The sequence below is a fragment of the Calidris pugnax genome, unplaced genomic scaffold (assembly GCF_001431845.1).
Source record: "Calidris pugnax isolate Ruff unplaced genomic scaffold, ASM143184v1 scaffold44, whole genome shotgun sequence".
NCBI lineage: Eukaryota > Metazoa > Chordata > Aves > Charadriiformes > Scolopacidae > Calidris > Calidris pugnax.
Window position 1 is genome coordinate 39712434 of NW_015094506.1, and position 15949 is coordinate 39728382.

Here is a 15949-nt window from a genome sequence, read left to right on the forward strand (position 1 = left end):
TCTTCCTCACTTGCGTCTTCATTTCTGTTTCCTGACTTTTTTAACGCCTGATAAATGAATGCCTGTATAATTGTATGTAAAGTTTGGTAGTCCACTAATTCTGCTGACTGAAGATAGTATTGATGAAGAACTAAGCATGGGTGGTAGCAGTTCTACAGGCAATCTTAACTTATAGTAGGCTGGCATTTTTTAATTGGTTTTGAAACTCAGACAGTGATGGTCAGTATACTTTGATTTTACAGGGTTAATACTTTATACTGCACCTCCTGTGTTTAAAGATTGCATGTGCTAAGTTTGAAAAGTACTTTGTCATAATTAGCAGCTAGTGTCTCTGTCAGCAGTAGGAAGTCCATGTACCAGGATAATAGGGAGATTAATAAAAAAATAAAACTAAACAACTTCTTAGGAAAGAAGAATGAGTTGGGCACTACACAAAACATGCAGAGCTCATCATTGTTCTGCAACTGGACTGAATTAATTTATTTATTAGAAGTCAGAAAGCATTGCTTGAAGCAAATACTCTTGAAAGTACTGTTGCATAGCTATGATTAGATTCTCAGAAGCACCTAAGTTTAATTTTGTGACACTTCATGTCTAACATCTTGAAAAATTCAGTTTGTGATTCATGATCAGTGAGATGGAAAAGCAGTCTGCAGCAACCACACAACATTGTAATATAACTAGAATACTTTGAAACTACAGAAGACTATTATTTCCCTAATCTGCACAAGTTGTTGGGTGGAATCTGTAGGAACAGAAGATTATCCATGAAGAAACATAGTTTTTCTCCAGAAATATGCACATATGAAGTACAAATTCAACATTGATTTCGTATCTAAGCCCAGTAATTTGGGTTATTTGTATCAAGGCTGGAGCTACTTACTGATGCAATCACAAATACAATGGCAAAAGCTTTTTTACACTTTGACCTCTTCATGCCACATTGATGCTATTGTAGGGGCTTCTGACCTTTGTGTATATCCCTTATTATTTAATAATCACTATTTATTATCTCTGATTCTTAAAGAAAAAAGTAGATAACTGATTTTCATTTACACTTAGATTTCAAGAAAATTTTACTGAGATTCACCTAGTTTAACACTGTAAACTATAGATAAATTTCAATCAAAAGAGCACTTAATCACAAATACTAAAAGTGGATATGACATTTATTACAGCCATTAATAAATTACCTCAAATACTTCACATAAACTTAAATATGCTGAAATTTTGAGCCATAATTAGACATAAGAATGCAATTTATGACAAGGCTACGCCAAGTTTAAAAGTTTTCATTCCAACTAGCGGTACTCTCTTGTATCCTAAATCCAAAATGTCACTATAAATTAGTTACTGTTGCAACATAAAATAGAAGATTCTAGCTTCAGGTGAACCATTAAATATGCATCTTCCAACTTCAAAAAAGACATTTCAAAATGAAAAATTGTTGGCTCCAACTTTTTCAATTTCTATGTTGTACTAGGTGCCAGAAATGACTTTGAAAATGATAGCCTCTGGGTAAAGCAAAATGTATACAAACTGCTTCATTTTACATCTCAATAGTCTAAGTTGACTGCATTAATCAAATGGAGGCAGTCATCATGTAGTCAAATAGACACCTTCTAGCTGACCTTGCAGATTTTTGTTACTTAAGGTTTTCTGAAATTATATTAATCCTCATCAAGAGTGATGCAGGTCATACTGTACAGCATTGCAAGTCTGCAACCCAGGTTGCAGAGTCAGGGGAAAAAAGAAAACAGCATCTCAAATTAAACACCTCTAGGTTTTACTACAGGCAGAAGACGTTCCATTGGTATTCTTTGTCTCACCACTCCTAGAATCAAAGCATATTTCTATTTTATTTCTTCTCCATCTCAGAAAGCACCACCTGTGGCAAAGTAAGGAAATATGCACTGTTTTTGTACCTGTCAGAATAAATGAATGGCATAAAATTAATATTTCAAGAAGCATTCAGTAGCTTACCCGTTTACACCCATGTATATTTATATTCTGTTTCCCATTGTTGATGAGATGAATAAACAATTTCCCTCTTCATTCTTGCTTTCTTGCCAAATACATGGTTTAATGCCTTAGTTCCCTAAATTTTTTGGGCCTGCCTTGGATATTTCTTTTCCAGGCTTTCTGCTATGCATGTGTCCACCTTTTATAACTTTGCCATCCACCAAATACTTTAATTCATTTTTTTTCTATAATTCTTTCTATTTAGATTGCATTTTTACATTTGTTGCTTTTTTTCTTGTGTCATAGTTCTCTATTTCTAGTCTGACTTCACTTGACTTCATAATTCTCTTTCTTTCTATTGGTTATTTTTCATCTTCCTTATAATTGTCTCTATTCTTAATATTTTATTTTTTTATTCCCTTTGTTGCTATATCTTCTGCTGCCTTCTTTTTTGTTTATGCACTTTTTTTTTGTCTTCCACTTTAAGTATTCTTTTACTTTATTCCAGATGTATATTATTATAACAGCAATAAAACATTGCCATATTTTGCTCTATTTCACATAAAGCAAAAATACTTTAAGAATGCATTTCTTCCACAAAAGGAATGGTGGGCACATTGGCAATATTATGCAATTTAAAAAAAATACTAGTCAAAGAAAATTATTAGAATAATCTAAGATACTGTATGCTTTAATGCATTTGGTATCTCTTCGCTGTCATTGCTGCCAAGAAAACTACTTAAAACCAATAAACTTTAAAGGCTAATATATGCTCATAGTTTAGCTAGAGAATTTAAGAGATGTCCAGAAAACTTGGGTAACGCCTTAAGATGTTTAAAGGTAGAAAATTAAACCAGAATTTACTGTCCTTGTTGGTCTGCTTCAGAACTATAGTGACTTATGTTAGGATCCAGAATAATGATATTTCTTTGTTAAGTTGTCTGTTTTGACAGGTCTTCTGAAGGTCTATTTAATCCCTTTTCCTTATTAGTGGAATGTGATATTTATGCTATGAGAGATATATAATTATAACTGGTTCCTATTTGGTTCTAGTCAACAAAATTTCTAGTCAAGCAAAAGTTTTATTATCTATGTACTTTGCATATGTCTAAACTTGTTGTTTAGGAAAATGTCCAAATATTTTGTTTTATCCAGGATAGCTTTATTTAATCCCATCATGAATACACGAATAGTGCATGAATAATTGTTAGAGATGGGGCTCAACTCATCAGTATTTAACCCACAAATTCGTCTCTCATTTCCCTGTGGAAAGAAATTACCTTACGAAACACCTAAGGTAATTTCCTTGCCATGGTACATCAATTCTGACCTTTTTCCTATATCCATTCCCAAAGTATATGAGAGAATCCTAAGCACATACGGCTCCTTCAGGACACACCATAATTTTCTCTATTAGCCATGAATTCAGTTGATTCCAGTGAATATTCATACTCTGAAGTCTTACATTTCTACCTTCAAACTTTTACAGCATTTTGAACTTTATGAGAGTACTCACTTAAAAAGATGAAGTTAAATGCAACAGGCAAGCAAAGAATAATACTGCTTTCATTTGAAATACAGAAATAACAGATTATGTCAGTATAAAATACATTATAATTTCATAGAAACAAGAATCTGGATCTAACATACCTAACATACCACATAAAGAAACTAAGATTTTCTATGCTTTCTGTAGAGTACAGTGTTTCATTTGTTTCACCTACCCATTTTCACCACATGCTCATGGTTGCCTTTTCCCAATTTATATGCTCTGATTGATGAGCCCCTCCAGCCTATAGGCTTTGGTATTTTTCCACCATAGCTACACCACCTGAACTCATTACTTCTATTCCTCAAGAAATTGTCTTAACAGCAAAGCTATGAGCTATCATCAGAAGGGATGGAAAAAGGGAGCACTCTTTATGTTTTTTAGTAAAAAATGGATCCAGAGACAGACAGGTTCTGTAATTTCATGGCAAGTGGAAATTATTCTGTGAAGGAAGGCGATGACAAGCATTTTCTTTCTAAATGATTTCTACTTTGTTTCCAGTACCCACTTAGTGTAAAATTCCGAACCAGCTTTAGGAGCAGAGCCCAGCAGCCTCTCACCCTGCCTGGCCAATGCTGACGGACAAGGTACGGTCCCCCTTCCCTCACGTTGGCACCCATTGGCCCTCTTTTCTTAGCTGCACAACAGGAGAGTCCTGCTAGACTGGGTCTTTCTGAGCACAGGGAAGGGAGGGGAAGCTGATTAACTAGCACTTCAATTAATTTACTTAAGAAATTAATCTGAGGTACAGAAGCTTTTGACAATTGCTGTATTAGCAAAGCCCTCTAGCGGAGATGCAGTTTAAGCTGGTAGCATTTCTTTTCCCCCTTGACCACTTAATGCTGCGAAACAGCACGAGAAAGATTCATCAGTTTTAACTGAATCAGCATGGATAGGACTTTTTTCCCCCTTGCATTTAAAACAGTGAATTTTGACAGTGAACACTTGACACTTAAGGAACTTGCGGTTTAGACAGAAAATATAAATTGTTATGTTAATATACAAGTGGAAGAGCGCTGAAAAAATGAGAAGTTGGGGGAGGGAAGCTTGCTTTCTCAAATAAAAATACTAGCTTAAATTTTTTATTATATTGTAAAATGACCTACAAGAAAGAGTTTTTCACTATCAGAGCTCTCAAATTTACATACTAAATATAAAAGAGGATCTAAGCCTGAAGCAGCTACTTTCAACACAATTCCTAAAGATCCATCAGCTGCTTGTGTGCCTTTGCCCAGTTTATCCACTTGTGATCTGTGACCCTAAATACTGTTTTTCATTCTTGAAACTGCTGCCTCAAGGAAGGTTTTTTGCAACTTACTAATAACCTCTGCATAATGAACTACTAAACACGTGTACTGCTTCTGTGCATTGTAATATAATAAATACAGTCATTTAAGAACAGTGCACCAAAAGTTAATGCTTGAATTCTTTTAACAGATAAACAGCAGTTCTGGAGCAGATGATAGCTTTTTTGTTTGATGCTAGCTGTTTTCATTTGAAACCTTATTAGGACACTGTGGGAATGCAGCAAGGCACTTCTCCATGTACTTGCCAACACCAGTGCCTTAAGGCACAACTGCTTTCGGTTGTCAGGTGTCAGAAGATGTTTTCCTGCATCATCTCACATAGTTACTTGCTGGCTTCAGTTCTAGCAGTGTTTCACATTTAACATCCACAATCTGTCATTTCTATTATTATTTAAGAATTTCCCTCCCCTCTCCTGAAGTTCGGTATACAGCTAAACGAGCTATACATTTAACTGAGAAGGGAGAAAAGATTCGTTGTCCAAAAATATATTGAAAAAATATAGACCTATATTTCCTCAGAGAAAACTACTTCAGAGAAAAATAACAGAAGTCACTTCTATTAAAGGGTACCACATTATGCATCCATGCAGTGTACTCAAGGATTAGGTTGGTACCATGTATTTCTTTTAATAAAGATTAGTCCTTATCTGCAACTACATTCTACATTTCAGAAATAGCGATGGACTCCGTTAATAAGTACATTTTAGTGTATTATATACAGAGTCTTACCTTAGCCATCGCATTTCTTAAAGTGGTATCACAGAGCCTACTTGGGGAGCAGCAAAACACTGAAAACACTGCAAGGGAAGAGGAGTCAGGAATGGCAAGGCTGGAAGGGCAGTGACCCCACCAACAAGGGACACCGTCCCACACTAAGTGTGCAGTAAGATGTTCTGGGCACGGCGATCAGCCAACAGCCCTGTGATTGCCAGACATGACCAGGAAGGTCTGAAATCAGGCCAGGAAGCTAAGTCAGCAAGGCCGAGTCATGGACAGGAAGGTGCGATGCTGGGCAGTGGCACAGCTGCAGTAAAACTCACACAAAGATCTAGGGCACAGGCCTGAACTTTAATACAGCTTCCAAGGAATGGAGACAGAGACCTCACAGCTCCTTCTCACAGCATACCTGTTTTCACAGCAGTCTGATCCCAAGTCACACAGCTAAGAAAAATCAGAGCTGATCTTGAATACAGGCATCCAAGCACCCAAGGAGAGGAGGAAGGTGTTACAAAGCCTCTTAGTCCATTCAGGGCCTTGACATGGTCTCCTGATTGTGCAATCTGTTTAGTGATGTAAATTATTGTTTTGGAAAAATATATATGTAGTCTTAGTATCAGGACGAGTGTTGGCAGAGTGAGTTTACTGGGGCATAAAAATGCCCCCAAAATAAAATGAACTTAATGAAAACATATAACAAATATTTTAGAGACTTACATGCTCAATTTTTTTTTCCGTGTAACAATATTTCTAGGAGAGGTGATTTCTAAAGAAATTATGATTGCCAAAAGCAAATAAAATATTTGTGTTTCAGTACTGATTTGTCTCCATTTCTGTCATAACTGAGTCTCCCAAAAGATGAACATGTTCTTTGTGACAGCTTACCAGTGAAAAATATTATTTTATACATTATGAACAAAAACCATAAGCACAGGAAGACTTATTTGCTAAGTGAGGGAAAAGAAATCAGGGACAAAGGCAGATGCAGTCTAGTCCCTTGTCTCAGGCACTGTGAGCACTGCAGGACTCCCTGGAGTTAACAGCACTGACAATTAACTCACTGCACTTTTTCAGAAAATACCATCTATTATTATAACAGGGAAATAAAAAATTTCTTTGTTTGACCTGTTTATTCCCTTCTTGAATTCCTATCTTTCCAGTGTGGGAGCAATAAGGCAAGGATTTATCTAATCAGACATATACAGCTGCAGTGAGGTTATCCACCTAGATACCTAGACAAAACCAAGCATTCCTCACCAGAGCTGTTTGTCACAAGCTATTGATGATGTCCAGAACAGGTCAAGCCATCATGCCCTTACTATGCCTATTCCTGTCTGTTGACTTTGAAGAATCTAGTGTGGATGTAGATCTCTAAAGTTAGCAGGTAAATGTCATGGTGAGTATCTCCATTTATTTCTGTGCCGCTCAGAAACACAGGGCAGAAAACATGTTTGTAACACCATAAAAACTGCAATTAGTTTTAATAGAGCTGTACTTTTAAACCAGTTCACAAAAATTTGCGACCAGATTGTGTGAGGTACTTGGCAAGCTGAGTGCTTGAGTTTTATGAAAATCCAGATTCTTTTTAATTGCTGAAGCAAAAGATAATTTCTTCTGAAAATCTGGTCTGTAGTCTATGTGCATATTGATAGAGTCATTTTAACCTTGATGTGCAAACTTAAGCAGTCACAATGACTGGATGAAATTCTATATTGCTGTTCTCACTATTTTCATAGATTTTAGGGCCAAAGAGGACAATTTATGACCTACCAATTTTTGCTTTATGCATAATGCCAAGAAATTCATCCAATAATTTTTATATTGATCCCATAAATTCCATTTGAGCTATAGCATATCTTTTAGTTATGCTTTACAATGCTCCAGCAGTACCAATGATCCCAATATAAAAGCAAGGCAGATAATACTCAAACATGAATTACAGTGACTTAGGAGCCTGAGAAACTGCCGTAGAACAGATAGAATTCAAAAGACTGTTTTATACCAAAGGAAGAAGGCCAGTTCGATTTAAGGGAATCTGCAATAATTTATTGACTGAATATGAAGAGGCAAAGAATCTTTTATTATTGGTTTAGGAGTTATTAACATTATGAAGAGAGAGGATACACATTTCTCCTACAGGAGTGTTACATTTGTGATCAGAATTTTACTGCCATGTAAATGAGAAAAGCAATGGGCCTCTTTTTATGCAATAGAGTCCCAATCCTGACCCATAGAGTTAATGGCATTTTGCTGCTGTGTTCTGGGACACATAGGGCAGTTCTTAATTAAAAATCCATATAAGCACATATTATACTCTTGGAAAGATTCAGTCATTCATCTGAAAATATTAGACGTTGTTCAGAGCTCCAGGTTGGAGGAGCTGTCATAGGGTTACAAAGGTTATTATAACACAAATGCCACCTTCTGTAACATTTTTAGATTTGCAATGAAACTGCTAGTTAAATCAGCTGCAAAAGGAGAGGAGAGACCTATTAATGAGTACAGAGGTCATGCTGCCATCCTGCCAGGGCACATGTCAATGATTTAGCAATTACAGCAGAAACAGTAGTTCAGACCAGGTGGATAATTTTTATATTAGAGAAACTGATGGACTGAGGCATAAATGAATTTTGGGCCTGGGAAATCTCAAAATTCTTGTAAAGAGAAATGATCCTGAAAATTTTACACTGAACTTTAATGTGAGATACTTCCACTTGCAACCTGTGAAGAATTTTTGCTAAGTGGTACAACAAAAGGCTGCAAGATTAAGATAACACTGAAAGAGATCAATGGGCAAATAGTTAGAACTTTATTTTTTTCCAAATAAACCCAGTAAGTTTTAAAATAAGTCCTCACTACATTCACTATGTGCTACTTTTATTGTTATGGCCTATATGGATAATAGATATGACAGCTTTCATAAAACATATGGTAGGAACATGCAAAGGTTTAGAGGCATCAACATGTTTTTAAAAATTAGACCTCCCAGGGGGCAATATCACTAAATCATACTACACAGGACACTTTGACAGAACTGGCCTTTATGTCCCACTCCACCACCAGTCTTACTTCCAAAGTTACTGTTCACATACTGTTCACATTGGTCCAGAATGCAAATCTGTGAATTTTTCATTGTCACAAAATAATCAGTGTTGTATATTTCCCTGGAGATTTTTGAAACTTCTTTGATTACCTTAACCTCTCCCTCTTCATCTTGTAGTTATAAGTGAAGGCCTAAAAGCCTTGCATAAACTAGCTTCAAACTACCCTTCTAACCATTATTGTCTCATGTGAATATTTAAAAACCACAACTAACCAAATTTCTATTCTTTCTGCTCGAACTCAGCTGCTGGATCTATGGATATTTGTCTTACATTATATACAAATATCAAAACATCTTATGTAAGCAAATTCAGAGGTAGAAAGGTACAAAGAGATATATTGCAGTGAAATTAAAATTGAGTATAAATCCTTGACATGATCGGTGATAACAGGGTTATTGTAATAATACTCAACTAAAAGAACTCTGGAAGGTTGAAATTAAGATGGGCAGGCTTACGAGAAGCCTGGAGAGTTTAAGAGATAGAAATCTTCAATTGGAGATCCCAAAGCCATCCCAGTTCCTCATTGCAGTCTCACTCTGTATAGCTGTGTAATGAATACTGGTAAATAATAGAGCTTTTAATGTCAGATTTAAGTCTTTTTTTCATTTTGTTCATTTGGTAGCCATATAGTTAGGGGCTGGGTGGAAAATAGAATCTGTTTTTTCCAAGAAAATAATCTAGAGCTTGGTATTTGTTTTCATTCCCTCTGAAAAATAAGTAGAGATCTCAGCATCTTTTATCTTAAAAAAATAAAAATAAAAATATAAATCACAAGCCTTTAATATTGTGGAAGAAAGATAGCTATGAGGTGTTTAACACATTTAAAAATTGCTGTTAGGTAATGTCTTACTATTCTTAGTCCATGTTCTTTAATTAAATGTCTGAGGTGAAAAGAATACATTTTGATGTAAGGATCCACCTACATATAGAAGACCCAGGTTTTCACCTCACATACACTTTATGTAAAATAGGAAATTTAAGGTATGTTTTCTCTATCTATCTCAGCTACAGAAGTAGGCTTTCTCACTCAATGAATAATTGCCTGCCTCAAGTGACAAAGATCCAAGAAAAAGGTGCTACTCTGGTTGAGTCATAGTGCATAGCTAATATAAATCTCTTTCAAGCCAGCTCACATTCAGAAAAGGACTAAATATTAAAACAAATTTCCATGCTTGATACTGATCTTAGATCTACTTTTTCAAAAGGTTGGCCTGGTAACACGTTCATGTATAAAGTGCTTGTCAGCTGTGTCAGTGCTCTGTCACCAAGACAGAGCCATAGTTCAAAGCTTCCTGCTTTCCAAGAGAAACAGAAATCAAAGATAGCAGAGTCAAATCCAAGGATATTGAAATAATTCAGAATGAGAGTAGTCTCTAAAAAATCCACTATTGCTTGCAGCTGAGAGAAGAGTAAATAAGTGTATCCATGCATAGGCTAAAAGAACAGCTGCTATTACCAGCAAATTAGGATGTTAAAGCACAAAACAATGCAAACATTGATTTAAAACAAGACTAAAGCAGTGGAATGTGAGTCCCAAAGCAGGCTTATGTTCATTAGGGATTCACTTTGCTTTACTTTTCTGCTATTAAGGAAATGATGTATCAGGTATGAGAAGATAGCTCATATGCCAGCCAGATATGAAAAGGGTAAGTTCTGCAGGGACGTTTGCCAGAAAAGAGTAAATGAAGCTGAGTATTGTTGAACTGCAGAGATGATAAGAACAAGTGTTGTTTATTGGTTTATTTATCTGATTATACCTGGCAAGAGAGAAATCAATATAGTTAGTCAGGGATAAATTGCAGGCTTGTTACCTAGTATAACTCAAGCAGCTTGTGCAGAGATAATTAGCACAACCTGTCTTAACTAAATTAGTGTTTAAAAGTGAAAGGAGATAGAACTAATTTTCTCCACTATTATTATATGTCATGGTAGCATATGAAGAGAAACCTTGCTAACTTGGATAGCTGTTGCAGTTCTTATTTAATTTTAAAATATATGTATACTTCTTGTTGTGTGTGTGCGTGCGTATATATAAACAAACATTGGAATGCATTGCCAACCAAAAAAAAAAAATGAAAACATGATTAAAAATAAATATTTTCTCTACCGTTATTTGTATATATATATTCAGCCAAAGGAACAAGGTTGTTTTGACAAATTTATTTAAACTTCTTTTTTTAATTGAAAGTAGAAAACTCATTTTATTCTAGCTAGGAACAGAAATTGTAATATCCCAGAAAAAGGGACTTCTGTTCATCAGCAGACACGAAGAAACACTGTGCACTAACAGATTACAAGAGGAGACTGGCTGTTACTGTGAAGGAGAATCAGGGTCAAAGCAGATATTTCATGTGCATTTTCATGAGGTAAAATGATCCTTCGTGATCAAAAGACTTGTAGTCATACTAGAAAAGCCTCAAAGTAGAAGATAATTCATTCAGGGTCTCATGCACAGGAAAAGAGGAGATGTCCTTCATCTTAGCAAAACCCTACAGCTGAAATGACATTACAGATCTTTTATAATTAAATTTTGCTGGTCCGAAGAGAATTCCCAGAAGATTTGTTGTATAAATATAGTGCAATGTGATATAAACAACAACAAAAAGAAAATTTTAACATTACATTGGGATGATGGATGTTTATATTTTTGTTGCCTTGGAGTTTTTTTTGATTGCTTGAATTTTCAGAAAGAGATATAAAAGAATTTCCTTGGCATCCACAAATGCTCAGAATACAGTATGATGACAAAATCAAGGAGAAGAATCTCAAAAATCAATTCACAAAGGTATGGGAGGTGTACACAAGAGCAAAAAAAAGCGGAAAGAAAGTTTTAAACTGGAAACAGCGTTTCATCTTCTAATAAAATAAATAAGAGCTGCTGCTTTGGAGCTTTTTTTCATGCTTCAGTAACTTGTCTTCTTGAGCTAGATAACTTTGGCCCAACTTCATTCATCTGCAATTTACTTTAGTTCATTGTTTATCAGCATTCTCTCTGAAAACCAAGTGTCTCCAAAAATGATTAATCACACTTCTCCCAAGATTCCTAAAGATACCGTCTACCTGAAACTGTGACAACTGGCTGGAAAAAATTTCTTAAGGGAAAGGCTTCTCATGAAAATGGAAAGCTGATTCAGATAGCAGTATAAATATTTCTGACATCACATTTGGAAGGGCTTTGAATGATATGAAAGAACTGGAACTTACTGTGAGCTATCTTAATATGTAGGTTTTTCCAAATATTAAAAAAACGATCATTTAGAAAGAACAGATAAAGAAATAATTCTATCAAAACTTACCAATCTGTGAGCTTGGGACAATTTTCATTAGAGACATTGAAAGTTTTCACAAACTATTTATAGTTCTTGAAATAAAACTGTAATCGGGAGTAGTTAATAATTTAAAAATTGCATTAGCAATGTGCAAAAATAATTCAGGCGTAGTCAAAGGGGAATGATAATTCTCCATGGTTTTTTAGAAAGGATACACTGCTGTGAGTATTGAGAAATCATTGAAAAAGCCTCACTCAGTCATATCTCAGGATTACAAGAAAATCTCTTCATATTACACTTTCTTGAATAAAATGAAGGGAATAGGCAGAAGGTCTTGTTTCATAACTGACAATATCTCGAGGACATCATTTCAGTAAACTGATCTGCTACAAGTGGAAGATTACATTCAAATTCACAAAGAATTGTAGTGACTTTTAGTGACAAACATCTCATAAAGATGACATCTTTAAATCTAAGGAAATAACTATTACATAAAAAATAATGTGTTCTTTATTACATTGTATTTTGTTGATGGTTAAACAACTTACAGTATATATTGCTAGGTAAAAGCTTTACTATGAACACTTTTTTCCATGGACATAAGTATTTCTAAGTATTGTTGAAATAAATCTATCTTTATAAATGTCACTCAGGGATTTTCTTTTCCTAAGATTTTTCTCATATCCTCATTTCTGTATTAGGTTTATAATTTCTAAATATTTTGAGCACCAAAAGTTGAGAAGGAAATTTTAATACTTTTATTACATTTTCTGATGACTCTTACTATATGAGAACAATTAATACCATACCCGTGTCTATATTAATGGAATTGGATTGTCCTCCTAGCTCTCAAGTCTTATACTCTACATGTCTAATAGAGTAAATTCTCTTTTGCAGGCTCATTACTTTTTGATACAGAAAAACCCTGGCAGAGTTCTTATCTTACACGTGGCACTTTGCACTGTGTCATTGTAAGAAACCCAAAATGATCTGAGTTAGTCACCCAGCTATGCTGGTTCTGCACTGATGAATAAGGAATGTGATATCTTTTTATAATATCCAGTGATTCTGTTATTCTGTTAGTATCTTCATTCTTCTATTTCACATGACTTAGAATAACAGAAATGACATAATTTTGTAGAACTTGTATAATCAGGCCACTTTTTAAATGACCTATTATTGTAAAGATAATATGAACTGTGGCACTGCATCATGCTTTCCATTTAAAATGATGCTTAGAGGCTGACCTGTGACAATGTGAAACTTGAATGCCATATGGAAAAGAATATGTTTATGCTAGTTTTTAACTTCAAAACATTATTATGATCACTACTGTTGTCTTTTTACAGAACCTAAGAAGTATGAAGCCAAGGAAGATATTCCTTTAAAAGTATTTGTGAGAGTATGGAAGGTATGTAACCAGGGTGCTCCTCTGTGGAACAGAAGTACTGAGCAATATGCTATATTAAAAAATGTATATTTAAATATAGGTGAAGATGAAGCAACCAACTACTTTTTTTTTTTTTACTTAGTGCTAGGGGGATACAGTGGTACCAACATATAAAACACGATTCTGTTGTCATTAAAATCAGTGACTAGAATTTTTTTCTAGTCTATGGGAACAGCACAGTAAATAGCTGCATACAAAATAGGAAATTTAAATACTAATATAATCATAGTTGGTTTTCAGATTTACCACTTCATGGAGGATGTAAGGGACAGGCATTACTCATCATTACAGATATGTGAAGCATGGACTTGTAAAAACTTACATGATCAGAAGCATCAGGCTTTTGTCAAATACAAAGCTACTTTTCTACTCAAAAGAAGAGCCCTGTAATATGTTCCCCTGGTTAAAACAAACAAGCAAACAAACAAACAGGATGCACCTAGATTTCTCTTCTCTCTGACTGCGATTTCATCTGGAAGAAAAATGTGACAGCAAAAGGCAGAGTCTGATCAAAAAACACAGTGCCATATAAAATGTCAATGGCAGGAACCACTCGTCATCTTAAATGGATGAGTACATAGATAAAAATGGCTACTACTATTCAACAATATCTTTTCTAGGGATGGTCATGTTTTTTTTGCAGCTTACCACTTACAGAAGCCTTTTCTTATTCAAAGGTGATTTTTTTTTCCAAAATTTCAGACACTTCTGACATCAGTCCACCCTAATAAAATCAACTTCTATAGTCTGAAATTATAGGAATTACTGAGGGGGAGAATAGTCCCTAAGTGACAAAATATTTCTCATTTTATATTTTTATCCTTGTTTCCAACTTCAGACTATGAAATGGGATGAATATCACTAGATTTTTTTAAAAATATTTTTCGTCTTCTTCCTTAGGGCTGATCTTTATGAGTACAGTATGTTTTCTGCAATTAATATTTAGAGTGAAGTTAATAGCCCTTTAAAGAATCAGATACAGGCTGTTGGCAGGAATTATCACAGTGCACGACATTTATTCAGTATGAGGGTATTGAAAAAAAGTAAAAGCATGAAATGGAGGGATTATCTCTTTCCCTCTCAAAACACTAAGCATATAAAAAGTGTCAAGCAGCAACATCTACCAATTCACAACAGAGGTAATGTTACATACTTACCTGCTCAAGATTCAAAGATGGAAAAACCAATTGGATTCTCAGCAATGGGATCCTGGAAAAGATGATAATTTCAGCACCTAAAGTACTTGCAAATAGTAAAATTACATGCTGGTAACCTAAATTCTAACTGCAGTGGAGAGAAAAATTAAGTCTACAGTCAACTGCAGATAATGATCACAGGATAGCTACAGTAAAAATACCATTTACTTTATAAATAACAGCTTCTGCCTGTTGTAGTAGTACACAAAACGGGAAGAAACTTCCAACAGAAATGGATTTGTGCAGTTAATTTTTTTCCCTTGCAGCTATTACAATATGCTTATCAGGGGAGAGGTCATTAGTGTTTTTTCTTTTTTATGATTGCCTGGTAAATACTGTCCTGTGGCAACTCCAATGTGAGCAATAAAAGATATTAGCCATGACGTTAGAAATTCATAAGCTAAATGGACAAAAAACAAGAGATCAATAAGAAATCCAGAAAATAGCACTAATTGGTAGTTTGGTTTTAACAGGACTGTGACAGCTTTCCTTAGAATAATTTAGAATCATAGAATGGTTAGGATTGGAATGCACCTTAGAGATCATGGAGTTCCAACACCCCTGCCATGGGTAGTGACACCTCCACTAGAGCAGGTGGCTCAAAGCCTCATCCAGCCTGGCCTTAAAGACTTCCAGGGATGGGAAACACTTCCAGGGATGGGGATTTAGCTATTATATGCCTCCATGAAAAGAAAATATGCAGGAGGATTAACAGTGAAGAACACTTGGGGTTCCCTTCTTTTGCATTGTTTCAGTTCATATAACAGGTACAGTGGATGAGCTGGAGGTTATTGTGAGTTCTTGCCCTACAGATGTAAAAAACTTCCAAAATTGTGGAGCAGTATGGGGAAGATACAGAGATTACATGGGGAAAGAAATAAAAAGGCTCTATCAGTATTGTTATACAAAACAGGAACAAAGAATTATTTGGAAAGGTAACAAGAAACTTTGAGACAGAGTCATAATAAAAAATGATGCAGTCTCAAAAAACATATGCAGATATGTAACAGTGAATAGACTTTCTTTCTGGCCCAAGTAAATACGAATTTTTCACTTCATATCACCTACTTTTTCTCTTTTTACAAATGTTAAATATCATCATAGAAAAATTTTATGCAATTTAGATTATTTCTTAAATTTCAAAATAATAATAAGCTCTAGTCTTAATCTACAGATGCAGTGCTGGCTCCTTTTGGAACCTGTTGAAAGGTTTAAATTTACTGAAAGGAATCTAGTCCGTGTGCTCAGAAACAACTTTATGATGCATATCAAAGTATGATTACTGAGGCTGATGGAAGATTTGCTTCCAAACACATGATTTAAACTAAAACTCTAATAAACTGCCTCACCACATGTCTTGTAAAATAAGCAATGGATGAGTTTTCATAATAAATC